Consider the following 20,040-nt stretch of genomic DNA (forward strand, 5'->3'; position numbering starts at 1 on the left):
TTTATGGATTTTTCTAACCATTTAAAAATACAAAAATGCAGACTATTTTATCATTTGCAGGTAAAGTATTTTTTTCGGAATCATATGAGTGTATGTCAGTTGTTTACATGGTGTCCTTTATATTTGAATAATTTACTGTGTAATCCCTACAAAGGTTTTAGTCTATATAACCTCAGTATAGATATCAAAAACAATAAAATTGCAGTTAGATAATAAGTTCATGTAATGTACAGTTGTTCAAGTTTCAAAATTTGTCCCAATAATGCCCACTATTGCAAAGCCTACCAATTTGCAGTCATTTATAGCAACCTCTTTGTTTTCTTTTATTTTTTTATTTATTTTTTTTTCATTTATGTATTCATTTATTTTTTTTTTCATTTCATACATGATATTTTACATGTTTCAATGCCATTCTCCCAAATCTTCCCGCCCTCTCCCTCTCTCACAGAGTCCATAAGACTGTTCTAAAGTCTTCTGTAATTCTTCATTTACATGCTGTTGTTGAAGATTCCAGTTCAATTATTAATACTCACTCTCAGTTTATGTTTTTCTTATGACTCATCAAGATCATATTATGTTGTTATTTTTGTAGGTATATCACAAAACTGAGAGTGTATCCTTTCATTGGATTCAATCATGTGTCACAACAACTTTGAGTTATTCTATTATTGCTGAGAAATGGAACAAATCACTAACTTTGTTAATCTTATTTACAAGTGGTCTCCCACGTATTCCTCTGTAAAATTATTCATTTCTCTCTCTCTTTCTCTCCCCTTTTCCTTCGTTGCCTTCTTCTTGATGAACTGAATATTCTTTTATTCTTTTTTGTTTCTTTGTTTTTGTCTACCTCTTTGGAAGTTGTACACTCTATTTTATTCTTCTGGTATTAATCCTAAAAATTAAACATAATTTTAAATCATCAAAGTAATTGTAAATCAAAATTAACAAACAGATTTCATTTCCTTCAATATAATAAAATTAGAATACTTTAGCTCCACATTCCTAATATACTTTTAATATTTTAAATCTAATTTCATAATGCCATCAAATGTTAGCATTTTGCTGTATTATATATATGTCCATTCAGTTTTACCCACATAGTTACTACTTTGCTTTATATATCTTCTTATATCACAGAACTTCAGTCTACAATCACATTCCTTCTACTTGAAGTATATAACTCAGAAATTCACTTAGTAAGAATTGGCTGTGATAAACTCAAAAGCACTGGTAAAGGACAATTCCACTTCTACCCATTAGCGCCAGATCTATGTGTTATAGATATTGAATACTTAGCATTGTGCATTTGCCATTTGTTTTCTGCATTATAGAGCATTAATATGTAAAGGTGATTCTTTTGACTGGGGTTTAGCTAAACTTTCAAAAGTTTATTCCTATATTCCTTAAAACATTGCTTCTAGAAGATGAAATAAGACACAATAGCAGTGGATCACAAAGTTATAAGCCTATTATGTCACTACTTTTTTTTTTTTGGTAAAATAATTTTCTTAGTCTGTGTACATGCTCATTTGCTTCAGTCATGTCCGACTCTTTGCGACCCCAGGGACTGTAGCCCACCAGGTTCTTCTGTCCATGAGAGGAATTTCCAGGCAAGAATACTTCAGTATGTTGCCATGCCCTCCTCCAGGGGATTTTCCTGACTCAGCAATGAAACTGTGTCTCCTGTGTTTCCTGCATTGCAGGTGGATTCTTTATCCACTGAGCCAGCTTAGAAGCCCTTCCTCAGTCTGAGGCAATTTAAATGGAAACTCCCTGTCAATAGGCTATTGTTGCCCTTGGATGATGGTATCAGTGGTATGTATCAATAAAAGTAAACCCATCTCCAGAATAGGCCCTACCAAGTGGGAGGAAATTTGATGTGATCAAGCTGTTTGCAAGTAGACGGTTAATTAACTAATGAAGGGGATGCATAGCACTTAGCATAGACTTTTGTGATATAGGATTAAATATTCAGTCATGCTATGTGCTTAAGTGGTATCTACATTCTTCCAATCATGTCTATTTTGGCCATGAGGAAAATGCTAGATAGGCATTAACATGAGACACAGAGAAAAACATCTGCACATTTTTGGCCTACATCATCATCCAATTCATATTTCTTCTCAAGGCTTACTTGTTTCCTTATCCTAATGCCTTATTTCCAAAGCCATGATCAACATCCAAAATAGTTCCATTTTCCTGGAGTACATATTGTTATTACAGACAACTTTTCCTGTTAAAAAAAATTAAAAGGGAACAGTCAATCATATTGCTCTTTGCTTAACCCAGTGGAAGAATTTCCCTTCAACCCGGTCTTTCAAGTGAGTCTATAAACTAGAAGAGTATATTTTTGCTGAGAATCAGGGTATCATGGCAATCCATCTGTGAAACAACGGGGTTCTTACTGCTGTCATCAGTTGGTCATTCTGAAGTGCATTGAGGTTAAGGTGTGAATCACTGGAGATCCTTTGGTGGGACTGCTGTGCTTAGTCACTTAGTCATGTCGGACTCTTTGTGACCCTATGGTCTGTAGCCCAACCATGGTCTGTCCATGGGGATTCTCCAGGCAAGAATACTGGGTGTTTTCATGCCCTTCCCAGGGGATATTCCCAACCCAGGGACTGAACCCAGGTTCCCCACATTGCAGTACATTCTTTACCATCTGAGCCTCCAGGGAAGCCCAAGAATACTGGAGTGGGTAGCCTATCCCTTCTCCAGGGGATCTTCCTGACCCAGGAATCAAAGCCAAGTCTCTTGCTTTGCAGGTAGATTCTTTACCAGCTGAGATACCATGGAAGCCATCTGTAGATACTACTTCAAAATAAATCTCATGGAGTGAAAAGCTTTTTATTTGAATTAATAACCACTGTGTTGATGCATCACCTTGTATTGATTCCTGTGGTAGCCTCATTTCATTGTTTTATCTTTTTTTCCTTTTTTCTCTTTTAATGTTCCAGGATTGTTTTCCCTAAAAATAAGATGATTTTTTCCTCAGCCCACTATGCAACCTAAGACATATGTGGAGGAAAAAATTTAGAAAACTAGTTCAATAGCAAATACATTTTAATATTATAACACAGAATAGGAAAATATCATCATTTGTAAGATGTGTAATACAAGGAAAGATTTACAATGAGGATTTATATTTGACAAAAATAGAACAAAGCAAGGTAAATATCACTGAGAAAGCTCAGAGATCAGATCAGTCGCTCAGTCGTGTCTGACTCTTTGCGACACCATGAATCACAGCACGCCAGGCCTCCCTGTTCATCACAAACTCCCGGAGTTCACTCAGACTCACGACCATCGAGTCAGTGATGCCATCCAGCCATCTCATCCTCTGTCATCCCCTTCTCCTCCTGCCCCCAATCCCTCCCAGCATCAGAGTCTTTTCCAATGAGTCAACTCTTCGCATGAGGTGGCCAAAGTACTGGAGTTTCAGCTTTAGCATCATTCCTTCCAAAGAAATCCCAGGGCTGATATTCAGAATGGACTGATGGGATCTCCTTGCAGTCCAAGGGACTCTCAAGAGTCTTCTCCAACACCACAGTTCAAAAGCATCAATTCTTCGGTGCTCAGCTTTCTTCACAGTCCAACTCTCACATCCATACATGACCACAGGAAAAACCATAGCCTTGACTAGACGAAACTTTGTTGGCAAAGTAATGTCTCTGCTTTTGAATATGCTATCTAGGTTGGTCATAACTTTCCTTCCAAGGAGTAAGTGTCTTTTAATTTCATGGCTGCAGTCACCATCTGTCGTGATTTTGGAGCCCAGAAAAATAAAGTCTGACACTGTTTCCACTGTTTCCCCATCTATTTCTCATAAAGTGATGGGACCGGATGCCATGATCTTTGTTTTCTGAATGTTGAGCTTTAAGCCAACTTTTTCACTCTCCTCTTTCACTTTCATCAAGAGGCTTTTGAGTTCCTCTTCACTTTCTGCCATAAGGCTGGCGTCATCTGCATATCTAAGGTTATTGATATTTCTCCCAGCAATCTTGATTCCAGCTTGTGCTTCTTCCAGCCCAGTGTTTCTCATGATGTACTCTGCATATAAGTTAAATAAACAGGGTGACAATATACAGCCTTGACAAACTCCTTTTTCTATTTGGAACCAGTCTGTTGTTCCATGTCCAGTTCTAACTGTTGCTTCCTGACATGCACACATATTTCTCAAGAGGCAGGTCAGGTGGTCTGGTATTCCCATCTCTTTCAGAATTTCCCACAGTTTATTGTGATGCACACAGTCAAAGGCTTTGGCATAGTCAATAAAGCAGAAATAGATGTGTTTCTGGAACTCTCTTGCTTTTTCCATGATCCAGCGGATGTTGGCAATTTGATCTCTGGTTCCTCTGCCTTTTCTAAAACCAGCTTGAACATCAGGAAGTTCAAGTTTCACATATTGCTGAAGCCTGGCTTGGACAATTTTGAACATTACTTTACTAGCGTGTGAGGTGAGTGCAATTGTGCAGTAGTTTGAGCATTCTTTGGCATTGCCTTTCTTTGGGATTGGAATGAAAACTGACCTTTTCCAGTCCTGTGGCCACTGCTGAGTTTTCCAAATTTGCTGGCATATTGAGTGCAGCACTTTCAGAGCATCATCTTTCAGGATTTGGAATAGCTCAACTGGAATTCCATCACCTCCACTAGCTTTGTTTGTAGTGATGCTTTCTAAGGCCCACTTGACTTCACGTTCCAGGATGTCTGGCTCCAGGTGAGTGATCACACCATCGTGATTATCTGGGTTGTGAAGATCTTTTTTGTGCAGTTCTTCTGTGTATTCTTGCCATCTCTTCTTAATATCTTCTGCTTCTGTTAGGTTCATACTATTTCTGTCCCTTATCGAGCCCATCTTTGCATGAAATGTTCCTTTGGTATCTCTGATTTTCTTGAAGAGATGCCTAGTGTTTCCCATTCTGCTATTTTCCTCTATTTCTTTGCACTGATCACTGAGGAAGGCTTTCTTATCTCTTCTTGCTATTCTTTGGAACTCTGCATTCAGATGCTTATATCTTTCCTTTTCTCCTTTGCTTTTCACTTCTCTTCTTTTCACAGCTATTTGTAAGGCCTCCCCAGACAGCCATTTTGCTTTTTTGCATTTCTTTTCCATGTGGATGGTCTTGATCCCTGTCTCCTGTACAATATCACAAACCTGATTCCATAGTTCATCAGGCACTCTATCTATTAGATCTAGGCCCTTAAATCTATTTCTCACTTCCCCTGGAAGTATGCAAATACCAAATGACAATTTATTTTAAGTTTTAAGGAATAAGTTAAAATAACCAATTTACAATCATTATGTTACAAATTAAAAGCAATGGTATTTTTACACACTCAAGGTCTATCAATTGTCTCAGGAAGATTTTTCCACTGTGTCTGGATAATTTTTAGCTCTATATTGTTTTATAAATTATACCATCAATTTTAAAGTAACTTCTTAGTATACATTTTTTCATGCTTTATGATTACTTTCTAAGAGGGTGTGTGCACACTATCTATCTACCTTGTACTTTAAACAACTCTGATTTTTTCCTGATCTGTGAGTGCTTTTCATTGTCATCATGGTCGTGTTGTCTATGTTTCAAATAACAGGAAATTTTTTACACCCAAAGAAAATAATGGCATGTGATATGGAGAGTGGCTAGGTCTTTGCTCCATAATCCATTTTTTCTGTTTTTCATATTAATGTTTCTATCACTGAATGTAATAGTCATAGTGGACTAGAATGTATTACCATAGCAATACATATTTCAGAGTATTTCTAAAATGGAGGTTTCCTTACCACACTATAGTCACCCTGGCTTATGGAATCTTCTTAATGCCCTTTGTTAAAATATCTTTGCCAAGATGAAGACAAAAGAGGGAATTATGTACTGGCTCAAACTACAGTTCCTGAAAGTGAAGTATCATCTCTACTCACGTTTCATTGGCCAAAGACAGTTACACAGCCTTATCTAACTTAGAACAATGCAGAAGTGTAATCTTTACAAGTACAGATGGAGGTTACTTTAGACAACTGTGATATTTGGAAAGAATCCTAGTGATCCCTGCAGTGACAAAATTTTGTGAAGAAATGAAAAATAAATAAATGGACATTTACAACTAAAGGTTTCAATTATTATAAGTGAAACTGAACAAGATATCTTGAAGTTGTCAACACAAAATTTTGATTATGTAGGACTTTGAGTTTCTATTTATATCATATAAATTAATGCTCACAAATACATTAGGAAGTCATTAAGCAATTTATAAACTCATTCCCTCAAGATACTTCCACTTATGTGGTTAATACTATTAAAAAAAAAAATAAGATCCTAGATTGAATATTAGCTGAAAACCTTTATATGAAAGTAGGTAGCTGAACTATCTTTATATGAAGAATATTTGAAAAAGAAAAAAAAAGTATATCTTTTGACATTATAACTTGTAGTATAATATTATTCCATGATTCTCAAACTCATGGCCATAAAATCACATGAAATGCTGCTGAGAATGGCATTTATGGTCACCAGCCATGAAGAATTTTATTTGCTAAGTTGAAAAGAAATTTTGTAATCTGAACTTGTAAAACACCCAAATGAAATTTTGCACCAATGGCACATAAAAACTGTGCTAGTAGATAACATTATTTTTGGAGAAAGTCAACTTCTCTTCCAATTTAGCTTTACTGCTTAGCAGCCTCTTGGACTTAAGGAAACTGTATATTCTCAGGGTATCACTATACCCATTTCTAAAAAAAAGAAATGGATTTATTTTATTTGATCCATAGATACTACCTCTTAGAGTGATATATAGTTAATGATAGAAGATTAAATTTCATTTTTTTCCCTAATAATATCTATTTCATTGGATTATAATGAGGATTAAATAAAATAATAAAAGTGTAGTGCTCAGCACAGCATTTTTGCTATTCAAATGTTCCACTAAATAATGGCTATTGCTCTTGCAGTTATGAATAGTAATAGTATTAGTAGTAATGGTACTAGTAGGAGAAACACCATCACCTAAAGTGTGTGATACAATAAACCAAATGAGGCTGCTCCATAGGTAAATAACTACTCCATAGACAAATGACTGTTCCATAGGTAAATGACTGCTCCATTGTAGGCAGTCAGGCCATGCAAGTAAGAATGCTTAACCTTATCCAGCACTTAGAAAGCATTTCTTTACTTCATTAGTGGTAATTTGCTTCATTAGTTGCTTTCACCATCCCAAGATTACTGAAGTGGGTAGCCAATCCCTTCTCTAGGGGATCATCTAGAAACAGAAATCTAGTTCAGTTCAGTTCAGTCGCTCAGTCGTGTCCGACTCTTTGCCATCCCATGAATCACAGCACGCCAGGCCTCCCTGTCCGTCACCGACTCCCAGAGTTCACTCAAACTCATGTCCATTGAGTCGGTAATGCCATCCAGCCATCTCATCCTATGTTGTCCCCTCCTCCTCCTGCCCCCAGTCCTTCCCAGATTAGGGTCTTTTCCAATGAGTCAACTCTTCACATGAGGTGGCCAAAGTCTTGGAGTTTCAGCTTCAACATCAGTCCTTAAAATGAACACACAGGACTGATCTCCTTTAGGATGGACTGGTTGGATCTCCTTGCAGTCCAAGGGACTCTCAAGAATCTTCTTCAACACGACAGTTCATAAGCATCCATTCTTTGATGCTCAGCTTTCTTCACAGTCCAACTCACATCCATACATGAAAACTAGAAAAACCATAGCTTTGACTAGACGGACCTTTGTTGGCAAAGTAATGTCTCTGCTTTTCAATATACTAACTAGGTTGGTCATAATTTTCCTTACAAGGCGTCAGCGTCTTTTAATTTAATGGCTGAAATCACCATCTGCAGTGATTTTGGAGCCCCCCAAAAATAAAGTCTGACACTGTTTCCACTGTTTCCCCATCTATTTCCCATGAAGTGATGGGACTAGATGCCATGATCTTAGTTTTCTAAATGTTGAGGTTTAAGCCAACTTTTTCACTCTCCTCTTTCACTTTCATCAAGAGGCTCTTTAGTTCTTCTTCACTTTCTGCCATAATGCTGGTGTCATCTGCATATCTGAGGTTACTGATATTTCTCCCGGCAATCTCGATTCCAGCTTGTGCTTCTTCCAGCCCAGCATTTCTTGTGATGTACTCTGCATAGAAGTTAAATAAGCAGGGTGACAATATACAGCCTTGACGTACTCCTTTTCCTATTTGGAACCAGTCTGTTGTTCCATGTCCAGTTCTAACTGTTGCTTCCTGACCTGCACACAGGTTTCTCAAGAGGCACATCAGGTGGTCTGGTATTCCCATCTCTTTCAGAATTTTCCACACTTTATTGTGATCCACACAGTCAAAGGCTTTGACATAGTCAATAAAGTAGAAATAGATGTTTTTCTGGAACTCTGTTGATTTTTCCATGATTCAGCGGATGTTGGTAATTTGATCTCTGGTTCCTCTGCCTTTTCTAAAACCAGCTTGAACATCTGGAAGTTCATGGTTCACGTACTGCTGAAGCCTAGATTGGAGAATTTTGAACATTACTTTACTAGCGTGTGAAATGAGTGCAATTCTGCGGTAGTTTGAGCATTTTTTGGCATTGCCTTTCTTTGGGATTGGAATGAAAACTGACCTTTTCCAGTCCTGGGGCCACTGCTGAGTTTCCCAAATTTGCTGGCATATTGAGTGCAGCACTTTCACAGCATCATCTTTCATGATTTGAAAGAGCTCAACTGGAATTCCATCACCTACACGAGCTTTGTTTGTAGTGACGCTTTCTAAGGCCCACATGGCTTCACATTCTAGGATGTCTGGCTCTAGGTGAGTGATCACACCATCATGATTATCTGGGTTGTGAAGCTCTTTTTTTGTATAGTTCTTCTGTGTATTCTTGTCACCTCTTCTTAATATCTTCTGCTTCTCTTAGGTCCATACCATTTCTGTCCTTTTTCGAGCCCACGTTTGCATGAAATGTTCCCTTGGTATCTCTAATTTTCTTGAAGAGATCTCTAGTCTTTCCTATTCTGTTGTTTTCCTCTATTTCTTTGCATTGATCCTTGAGGAAGACTTTCTTATCTCTCCTTGGTATTCTTTGGAACTCTGCATTCAGGTGCTTATATCTTTCCTTTTCTCTTCTCTTCTTTTCACAGCAATTTGTAAGGTCTCCCCAGACGGCCATTTTGCTTTTTTTGCATTTCTTTTCCATGGGGATGGTCTTGATCCCTGTCTCTTGTACAATGTCACGAACCTCCATTCATAGTTCATCAGGCACTCTGTCTATCAGATTTAGTCCTTAAATCTATTTCTCACTTCCACTGTATAATCATAAGTGATTTGATTTAGGTCATACCTGAATGGTCTAGTGGTTTTCCCTACTTTCTTCATCTGAATTTGGCAATAAGGGGTTCATGATCTGAGCCACAGTCAGCTCCCAGTCTTGTTTTTGCTGACTGTATAGAGCTTCTCCATCTTTGGCTGAAAAGAATATAATCAATCTGATTTCAAGGTTGGCCATCTGGTGATGTCCATGTGTAGAGTCTTCTTTTGTGTTGTTGGAAGAGGGTGTTTGTTATGGCCAGTGGGTTCTCTTTCAAAACTCTATTAGCCTTTGACCTGCTTCATTCTGTACTCCAAGGTCAAATTTGCCTGTTACTCCAGGTGTTTCTTGACTTCCTACATTTGTATTCCAGTCCCCTATAATGAAAAGGACATCTTTTTTGGGTGTTAGTTCTGAAAGGTCTTGTAGGTCTTCATAGAACCGTTAAACTTCAGCTTATTCAGTGTTACTGGTTGGGGCATAGGCTTGGATTACGGATGATATTGAATGGTTTGCCTTGAAAACAAATAGAGATCATTCTGTCATTTCTGAGATTGTATCCAGGTACTGCATTTTGGACTCTTTTTTGACTGTTATGGCTACTCCATTTCTTCTAAGGGATTCCTGCCCACAGTAGTAGATATAACGGTCATCTGAGTTAAATTCACTAATTCCAGTCCATTTTAGTTCTCTGATTCCTAAAATGTCAGTGTTCACTCTTGCCATCTCCTGTTTGACCACTTCTAATTTGCCTTGATTCATGGACTTGACATTCCAGGTTCCTATGCAATATTGCTCTTACAGCATCAGACCTTGCTTTATCACCAGTCACATCCACAACTGGATATTGTTTTTGCTTTGGCTCCATCCCTTCATTCTTTCTGGAGTTATTTCTCCACTGATCTCCACTAGCATATTCAGAACCTAGTGACCTGGGGAGTTCCCCTTTCAGTATCCTATCATTTTGCCTTTTCATACCCAGGAATATACCTGGGAATCTAATTGCAGGTGGATTCTTTACCAACTAACCTACCAGGGTAGCCCGTTGTATTTTCAGCCAAACTTAGAAAAAAAAAAGCCTCCTAAATATCTATGCATTGCTCTACAGCTGTAGTTTTAATATTTGGTAAAAATTGAGATTATGTCAAGTTAATGTTTTTCAAGAACAGAGTGTCTCAATATTGATCTTATTGATATTTTGATAGTTGTAAGATGTCTGTCTTGTGTATTTTGCTAAGTCACTTCAATCACATCCAACTCTTTGTGACCCCCGTGGACTGTAGCCCACCAGACTCTCTGTCCATGGGATTCTCCAGGCAAGAATACTGGAATGGGTTGTGTTTCCTTCTCCAGAGGATCTTCCAGAACTAGGGATCAAAGCTGCATCTCCCATGTCTCCTGCATTAGCAGGCAGATTCTTTATTTCTGAGTCACCAGGGAAGCCCATCTTATGTATTATGGAATACTTTTTAACATCCCTGGCATTAAAATTAGATGCCATAGAAGTTCCTGAGTGTTACAAATAAAAATGTCCGCAGAGCAGACATTGACAGAATCCCTTTGGAAGTTAAAAGTGTCCCTAGTTAAATTTATCTCCAGATAAAAATAATCCTTTTAGCAATTCTTTGGGTTTACAAGGTATCTTTTAATTGTATTATATATGAAATAACAGATATGGAAATATTATTCAATATGAACTGCCTAAGATACACAATAGTACAAACCTTTAATTTCATGCAAATAATGTACATAAGTCCCAATGTTATTAAGCAGGGATTGAGAATAGTTAAAGGGAAATTAGTTGGTGATAATGTGCCAGTCATAATTACAGTGATGCATTTTATTTTAATAAGGAGAAGACTGAACATTATTATATCTGAAAATTTAAGCAGTTTTTCTATTTGATGTTTAAATTTAACATTGAAACATTTCCATATTTAAATGGGAGATATTAAACAGAAAAATATGCATGATCATTTCAATAATAGAGATATAACCAAAATCCTAAAACCTGAGGACTTTTTGTAGCATGTGGTTCTGATAAATTGTAGTAAAGGCTGATTACGCACAACTCAGTACAGATAAAGGAAAGCTCCATAGAAGAAAGTTAAAGAAGCTCATATCTGGATTCTACTATCATCATAAAATAGAGACTTTAGGATATTGTAGTTGAAAGCAAATTATGGGTCAGTGCTAGAGTGAAATTATTGATTTCAAGAAGGATTAGTTGATGGGTAACTAACATTCCAAGGGAAATCACTTATATGTAAGCTTGGTGCTACTGCTAATCTCTGATGAAGACACAACTATTTCAACTGATGACAAGCTATGGCAGCAGAATTAATAAAATGGTTCTTTCATCCAGTGAATTATGAACATGTGACTTGTTTTATCATCTAACATGTTTTGTCATCTAATATAATACTCCATGTTCACCTTAGAAGAATGAGCACTATGCTGTCTTTAGGCAGAGTGTTACATACTTGCTGGTTTGAGTTGATTTATAACATTGTTCAAGTTCTCTATTCCTCTGCCCAGATGTTCTATACGTTATTGAATATAGGGTACAGAAGCATCCAATGATTATATAATTTCCCATTTCTTCTTTAAGTCTGTTAGTTTTTCATATATTTTTGAGCTTTGTTGCTAGCTATGTATATGTTTACAGTTGTTATTGTTTTGTGATGGATTAACACTTTTATCAGTATGTAATGTTGATCTTTGTTTCTTGTAACAGTTTTTGACTTGAATTCTGTTTTGTCTGGTATCATTACAGCCACTAACAATTCCCTTATGTTTAATACTTGCATGAAATATCTTTCCACCCTTTCACTTGCAACTTCTTGTGTCTTTGGATCTAAGGAACTCTCTTGTAGACAACATAGAGTGTGTCATTTTTTAAATCTATCCTTCCAAACTTAGAGTCTTTCACTTAGAGTTTAATCAATTTGCATTTAATGCTATTACTGATAATAAGAAAATTTACTTCTGACATTTTGAAATTTCTATCTTTCTATCTTGCATGATCTGTGTTCCTCAATTCCTCCATTATTGTATTCTTTCATTTATAGTTTATGTTTTTTAGTTTGCCATTTTGATTCTGTTTCTATATAACTTATTATATATATATTTTTTATATTCTTTTTTTTAATTTTATTTTATTTTTAAACTTTACATAATTGTATTAGTTTTGCCAAATATCAAAATGAATCTGCCACAGGTATACATGTGTTCCCCATCCTGAACCCTCCTCCCTCCTCCCACCCCACTTATTATATATATTTTTAATTATTTTCCTAGTGGCTAACCAGGGGATTACACTTAACATCTTAATTTGTATAATTAATTTAAATTAATACTAACAGTTCAGTTCAGTTCAGTCACTCAGTCGTGTCCGACTCTTTGCGACCCCATGAATCGCAGCACACCAGGCCTACCTGTCCATCACCAACTCCTGGAGTTCACTCAAACTCACGTCCATCAAGTCTGTGATGCCATCCAACCATCTCATCCTCTGTCATCCCCTTCTCCTCCTGTCCCCAATCCCTCCCAGTATCAGAGTCTTTTCCAATGAGTCAATTCTTTGCATGAGGTGGCCAAAGTTAAAATGGTGTAAAAACTTGCTTTATAAACCACAGCTTCCTTATATTGTTGTCATAAATTGCATCTGTATTTTTGTATGTACTTTAACATAGATTCATAAGTACTGCATTATGCATTTGTCTTTTGAATCACTTAAAAAAAGATAAAAATCAGACAATAATACTAGATTTATATTTAGCTATGTAATTCTAATAATTATTACAATAATACTCAATTTATATTTAGATACATAAATCGAGTATTATTGTCTTTGATTTTTATCTTTTTGTACATGATTCAAAAGACAAATGCATAACCTGGTGGTTCAGATGGTCAAGAATCCACCTGCAATGAAGGAGACCTGGGTTCGATCCCTAGGTTGGGAAGATCCCCTGCAGAAAGGAATGACAACCTACTCCAGTATCTTGCCTGGGAAATCCCATGGACAGAGAAGCCTGGCTGGCTACAGTCCATGGGATTGCAAACAACAGGACACCACTGAAAGACTAAGTCTACACAGTACAATTCTTTTAATGGTGTTGTTTACCTCATTTTATGTCTTTGACTTAGATACTAGTGTCCTTTCATTCCTACCTGAAGTACTCCCTTTAACATTTCTTTGTATATGGGTCTGCTAGCAATGGGCCCCCTTCTAAGCCTCAATTAAACTCTCTTCTCAGTCTCTGGAGCCTTCTCTGGGGTGTGGAGCTGCATCACAGGGCAGGAGGGGCCCCATGTACACTCTTGCATTGGTTGGAGCACAGGCTGTAATGGTTCCATTGCAGACAGAAATCAGGGCTGCTTCTTATGTACTCCTGTGTCAGTAGTGTTTACCTCCCATGTTCAAATTCCGCTTCTGGTCTGAGCCCCCTTTGTCCCTCACAGATGGGCTTTCCCCTCATCCTCTGCTGCCCTTGCCCTGGTTGTGAGGTTGCTTCCTGAACAAAGTATGGCTGGAACTTTTGCTCCCATCAGTCTGGGATGTATGTAGTGGTGTTTTCAGGAAACTCAGCAGCCACTCTTGCATTTTTCCACCCTCTCCATCCTGGTTTGGGCACAAGCTCCTCACAAGTGGAATCCATGTTCCCTCTACCCTCTTTTAGTCCTGCCACCTATCCACTTGGCTAAGAGGATTCATCTTTTCTGTTAATCTGCCTTCTCCTCTGAGTCACTCTCAGGGACACAAGTCCTAGGGTAATCACTTTACTTCCTTGCCTACCTGGTTACCTGTGCATCTTTCTTACAGCTGTGTTTGTATAGAAGTCTTTCTCCTGTTAGTTTTTCCAAGAATTACTCCACATGTACATGTATTTTTGATGTGTTCATGGCAGAATTGTGTTCTTGCCCTCCTAGTCTACTATCTTGGTAAAGTCCAGAACAACTCCTCTCTTATAAATAACATATTATTTATAATGGACCTTATTTCTGTATTCTGATCTAGCAGTCACAAAAGTAACACAAGTAATTAAAATTTTTGAATGATAAAAATGACAATTTCATGTGGTCTAAACTATCAGTTTATTCCTTTAGAACTATAAAATATTTCTAATATTTTTTTAAAAAAATACTTTTAAGCTGATTGTAGCTAAAGTGAAAGTCACTCAATCATGTCCAACTCTTTGCAAAGCCCTGGACTACACAGTCCATGGAATTCTCCAGGCCAGTATACTGGAGTGGGTAACCTTTCCCTTCTCCAGGGGATCTTCCCAACCCAGGGATCGAACCCAGGTCTCCCACATTGCAGGTAGATTCTTTACCAACTGAGCCACAAAGGAAACCCAAGAATACTGGAGTGGGTAGCCTATCCCTTCTCCAGCGGATCTTCCTGACCCAGGAATTGAACCAGGGTGTCCTGCATTGCAGGCATATTCTTTACCAACTGAGCTATCAAGGAAGCTGATTGCAGCTAAAGTCCTATATATATATATATATATATATATATATATATATATATATATTTTTTTTTTTTTTAATCACTTCTCTGTTATATTCTTACCAAATGGTTATTCACTCTAGGCTTGAATACAAGGAGAGTGTTATGGACTCAACTGTGCCACCATCTCAAAATTCTTATGTTGAAACTCACACATCTGAATCCTTAAGAAATAGCTGTGATTTGGAGATGGGGCCTTTACCAATGTAATTAAGATGATATGAGGCTATTAGAATGGACACTTATCCAAGTTGCCTTATGTCCTTATAAGAAGAGAAAATTTTGGTATATAATAATACACCAAGTATCAGTCAGTTCAGTTCAGTTGCTCAGTCGTGTCCGACTCTTTGTGACCCCATGAATCGCAGCACTCCAGGCCTCCCTGTCCATCACCAACTCCTGGAGTTTACCCAAACTCATGTCCATCGAGTCAGTGATACCATCTAGCCATCTCATCCTCTGTCATCCCCTTCTCCTCCTGCCCCCTGTCCCTCCCAGAATCAGGGTCTTTTCCAATGAGTCAACTCTTCGCATGAGGTGGCAAAAGTGGAGTTTCAGCTTCAGCATCAGTCCTTCCAATGAACACCCAGGACTGATCTTCTTTAGAATGGACTGGCTGGATCTCCTTTCAGTCCAAGGGATCTCAAGAATCTTCTCCAACATGGCAGTTCAAAAGCATCAATTCTTTGGTGCTCAGCTTTCTTCACAGTCCAACTCTCACATCCATACATGACCACTGGAAAAACCATAGCCTTGACTAGACGGACCTTTGTTGACAGAGTAATGTCTTCATATTACTTGGATTACACCAAGGATACCACTTCACAAAGGAGACACCTTGTGAAAGCAGTCATCTGTAAACCAAGGAGAGTGGCATAAGAATAAATTAAACATATTATCACCTTGGTGTTGAATTTCTAGGCTTCATAACTATGAGATATTGTACTTCTGTTTTTTAAGCCACCCTATCTTTGGTATTTTGCTATGGTTGCCTTAGCAAACTAATAGAGTGCCACAAGGTCATAGTGGAGGGAAGAAAATATGTTTATTAAAAGTCTCTCTGGTTTTAAGTATACAAATTCATAAATCTTAAGGTTTTATTTGCATTTTAAAACCATTTTTAAAGCTCTAGCATGTTGCTTATCCATGTTATACCAACAGTTGAATAAGCTCTACATTTACTTTGCAATTGCTATGGGTCAGAAAACACAATCAGATTTATAAGATACAAGTAAGCTTCAATCTGATACTGCATTGATTTTATGGAAGCAAAAGGACTGAAGAAGCAGCAGATAGATTTCAGTTTCTTTTGGATGACCAATGGCTCTGCAATTCCGAACTTCTTTTGTCCCTTACCCCCATGATTGTATAGGACTGTCAGAGACAGGTGCCTAAGAACCAAAGTAAGTCACCTTGACACTGAGAGCCTACAGACTCAAATTCTCACCAGCTATCCAGGCCCACAGTCGGTGAGAAAATTCAGTTTGGTCAGTTCAAGTGAATTTTTACCAATTACGTGTTTATAAAGAGGAACAGACACCAAATTCCACATTTATTTTAAATGTAGTTTTCCAGAAAACAAACACTGAGATCATTTACCAGCAGGCCAGTATCAGCCCAGACCAGGTGTTAATCCTCTGCTCATAGGTCTGTTGGAAGAGTTTGAAGATAATGCATAATGAAATGAGCACGTGTGATCTTGGAAAGTCTCTGAAACTCTGCAGTGTATCACTTATTCCAAACCTGAACTCATCCTTTCTTATGGTCTTATAGGTTCAGAGATTCAATTTTTGCTAGTTTCCTGAATTTGGTAAGACAATGCTAAATTGGGGTAAAGATGTTTTTGTGACACATCCTCCCAAATCAGAATTCATTAGAATGTACTGATCAATAAACTCTTAGCAGGACAAAAGCCATAGTAAATGGGCCAGTGTATTTCCTTCATGTGAAAAGGTCAACAACTTATAAGACAATATCCTTTAGAGAAGTTTAAAAAGTATGGAAAGAGATAAAATCTGATACAGAAATCATCCATTTATTGACATAAGTCACTGATACCTTTCTGCTTACCCAAGGGCATCTTTTTCTCTACATCTGTGAGATGTGCTAAAAGTTTATTTTGTAGCTTAGCTGGTAAAGAATTTGCCTGCAATGTGGGAGACCTGGTTTCAATCCCTGAGTTGTGAAGAGCCCCTGGAGAAAGGAAAGTCTACGCACTCCGGTATTCTGGCCTGGAGATTTCCATGGACTGTATAGTCCATGAGGTAACAAATAGTCAGACACAACTGAGAATTTCACTAAGGGGTCCTTATTCCAGTTCTCTGGGGGGAGAGAACTGGAATCAAATGTATGTATATATATATATATATATATATATATATATATATATATATATAATATATATATGTATAAGATTTATCAAAATTGGTTGCATGCCCATCCCTACCCCTACCAGCCTAAACAATGTTCCATATACACTATGAAGTATGAAGATTGTCATTGTAAAACTACAAGATAAGCTGAGTTTTTACTTTTATTTCTAAAGAAATATCCTCAGATCATCTTTATGTGGGAATTTGCTTTCTCTGGGCTTCTATTCACTTCTTTTCTAGAAATTGCTCAAGTCTTAGCTCTTCATTTAACCTTAATATTGTTCATTGCCACATGCAAAAATACAATGTCTGATTCTTTTTCAAACCATTATACCAGAGAGGAAGGCCATGATAGACTCACATAGTCACTGTTAGAGATGAAGTTGTCAAGGGAAGAATATTTGGGGAAATGTGTAGTCACTCTACTGATATTCAATAGCAAGTCCTAAAAATAAATTTATTTTTAAACTTTAGCACAACATTCTTGCCTCTCAAATTCATTTTTGGATCCTAATTAAATCATTGAATATTTTTTTAGCACTTTTTACAACAAAATTTCACCTATAAATTTGAAAAATCATGTATTTTTCTTTACAAACTGAAAGACTGTCAAAGCTTCTTTTTTTTTTTAGTTCTGAACTTATGCTTATTAACAAATAATTATTAATAAATTTTTGAATCTATTCAGTCTCTATATGTTATTTTATTCTTCAGTTTGTCATTAGAGATTTCTGTCTATGTAGTCATGGCTTAGCTGATTCTGTTGAAATTATAGAATTAGGGTTTGACATCACAAAGTAGGTGCACATTTTTCTTGGGTTCACAGTATTCATTCTTGGTCTTCACGATGTTCTATTAAATGTTTTATAAATTGTTTAAATATCTGGTCTGAATTTTGTTTAAAATGATATTTGAGTTTATCTCTTGCCTCAAGGTATATGTGGCTCTCTAATTAAAAAAAAAATAGTAGACTTGAAGCACAATATATTTAGTATTTAAAATAGTCTGGAAATATTTTGTCAATGTGTTTATTCTTTATTGTTTTGTAATATCAATGAATTTGCTTGCTTTTGACCACCACAGATTAGTCTAGTACTTTTCTATGTATCTACATATGATATTTATAAACGTTTGCTTAACAAGTGGTAAACTCTTTAAAACTGAAATAGAAACCCATTTGTTTTGCAGTCTCATTTGTATTACCCAGTAATTGAATTTTTTTATTCTATTGCTCTCCAGAAGAGTACACACAATTCCATTACACTTTAAAAATAGCTTAAAAACAGCTTTAACTTCATTGTGTTATTAACTTAAACACATTTGATCTTATGAAAGAACTATATCCTTCTACCATATGTGAGAATTAAAGTGTGAAACTATTTCTCAAATTGCTTGCTTTAGAACTGACCCTTACACATTTTGTTCAACTTGCTACCAAAGATTTATATATTCATCATTTGCCTCTTAGAGACTACTGGAATATTTCACAGGCAACTCAACATTATCATATTCAATTGCTCTCACATCACTGCCACCAACCACACTTGCCTCAAAACATACAAGCAAACAGAAGAACCATAACTTTGTTGGTCATTCATTTACCAATTTAGAAAGTAGTTCTTTTTAGAAGTAAATTTTAGCTGATGGGAAAGAGAACCCTAGACAGTAGGAAAAAAAACTTATTTTAGTGCCTACAGTAATGAATGAAACTAAGTAATTGTTTATCAAATATTTAGTTAATGTAGTTTTTAGTCACATAGTCTTGAATAGTTTCTTGAACTTGGGCAATAAGATTTGACTATTTGATAATAAAAGTGTGTCTACCTGCTAATGGAAGTATTTCTTCATTTGTGTTGTATGTATGAGTGTTTCATCAGTTTTCAGTGTGTAAAAAAAGCATTTGGATTTTTATTAAGACCAAAAGACTATCAGTCACCCAGTCATGTCCAACTATTTGCGAACCATGGACTGTAGCTTGCCTGGCTCCTCAGTCCATGAATTTTCACAGGCAAGAATACTGAAGTGGGGAGCCAATCCCTTCTCCAGGGGATCTTCCCTACCTAGGAATATATATAAATTTGAAGATATTTTTTACTCTTCTCTAATTCAATTTTTACTTCTTAAATGTAAATATACAGACATAAAACAAAAGTTTACATAATTGTGTGACTATTTCTTTTAACTATACATTAAAATGTTCACTTTTTTCTATAACTTGCTGACATGCAGAGGGATATGTGACCCCCTTTGTTAAATAGTGTTGATCATTTCTTTCTACCTTGCCAGGAGCACACAGGGAATAATGTGATGATTTATATGCAAAACACTGCACACTTGCTTGGGGCGTCCCACAAGTGCTAGATGTTTACTAAGAAGATACTGTGTTCCTGAATCTTGATAGAAAACAAAATCATGGAATGAGGCTATGCCTGTGACTATTTGCCTACGGAAGCTATTGAAGCTCCTTTGCTATTTCCTTACATCCTTATGGTATGCAGATGTAGGGCCTTGAAGAATTTAATGTGTTCTGGTAACTTTCTTAAATTTAGCCATTTTCAATAAACAAAATCAGTGGATTTTTCCCGACATATAGCTTTTGCCTGTTGAATAGATTACTCAGACATGTTTGTGCATGTGTGTTTGTGTATGTGTAATATTCAGCCTATTTAATGTTGGAGAAACAAGACATTCAAATATAATGTAATAAATTCCAGGGAAATAATCACAGACTAATTGATGTTAACATACCAAAGAATAAAAGTGCTTTTTTTTATTTTATGAACACAATTAATTAAAAAAAAAACCAATATATGAACCTTGAAAAGTAATGATAAAGAGGAAAATAAGAGGAA

This window comes from Bubalus kerabau, chromosome 11, assembly GCF_029407905.1.
Source record: "Bubalus kerabau isolate K-KA32 ecotype Philippines breed swamp buffalo chromosome 11, PCC_UOA_SB_1v2, whole genome shotgun sequence".
NCBI lineage: Eukaryota > Metazoa > Chordata > Mammalia > Artiodactyla > Bovidae > Bubalus > Bubalus kerabau.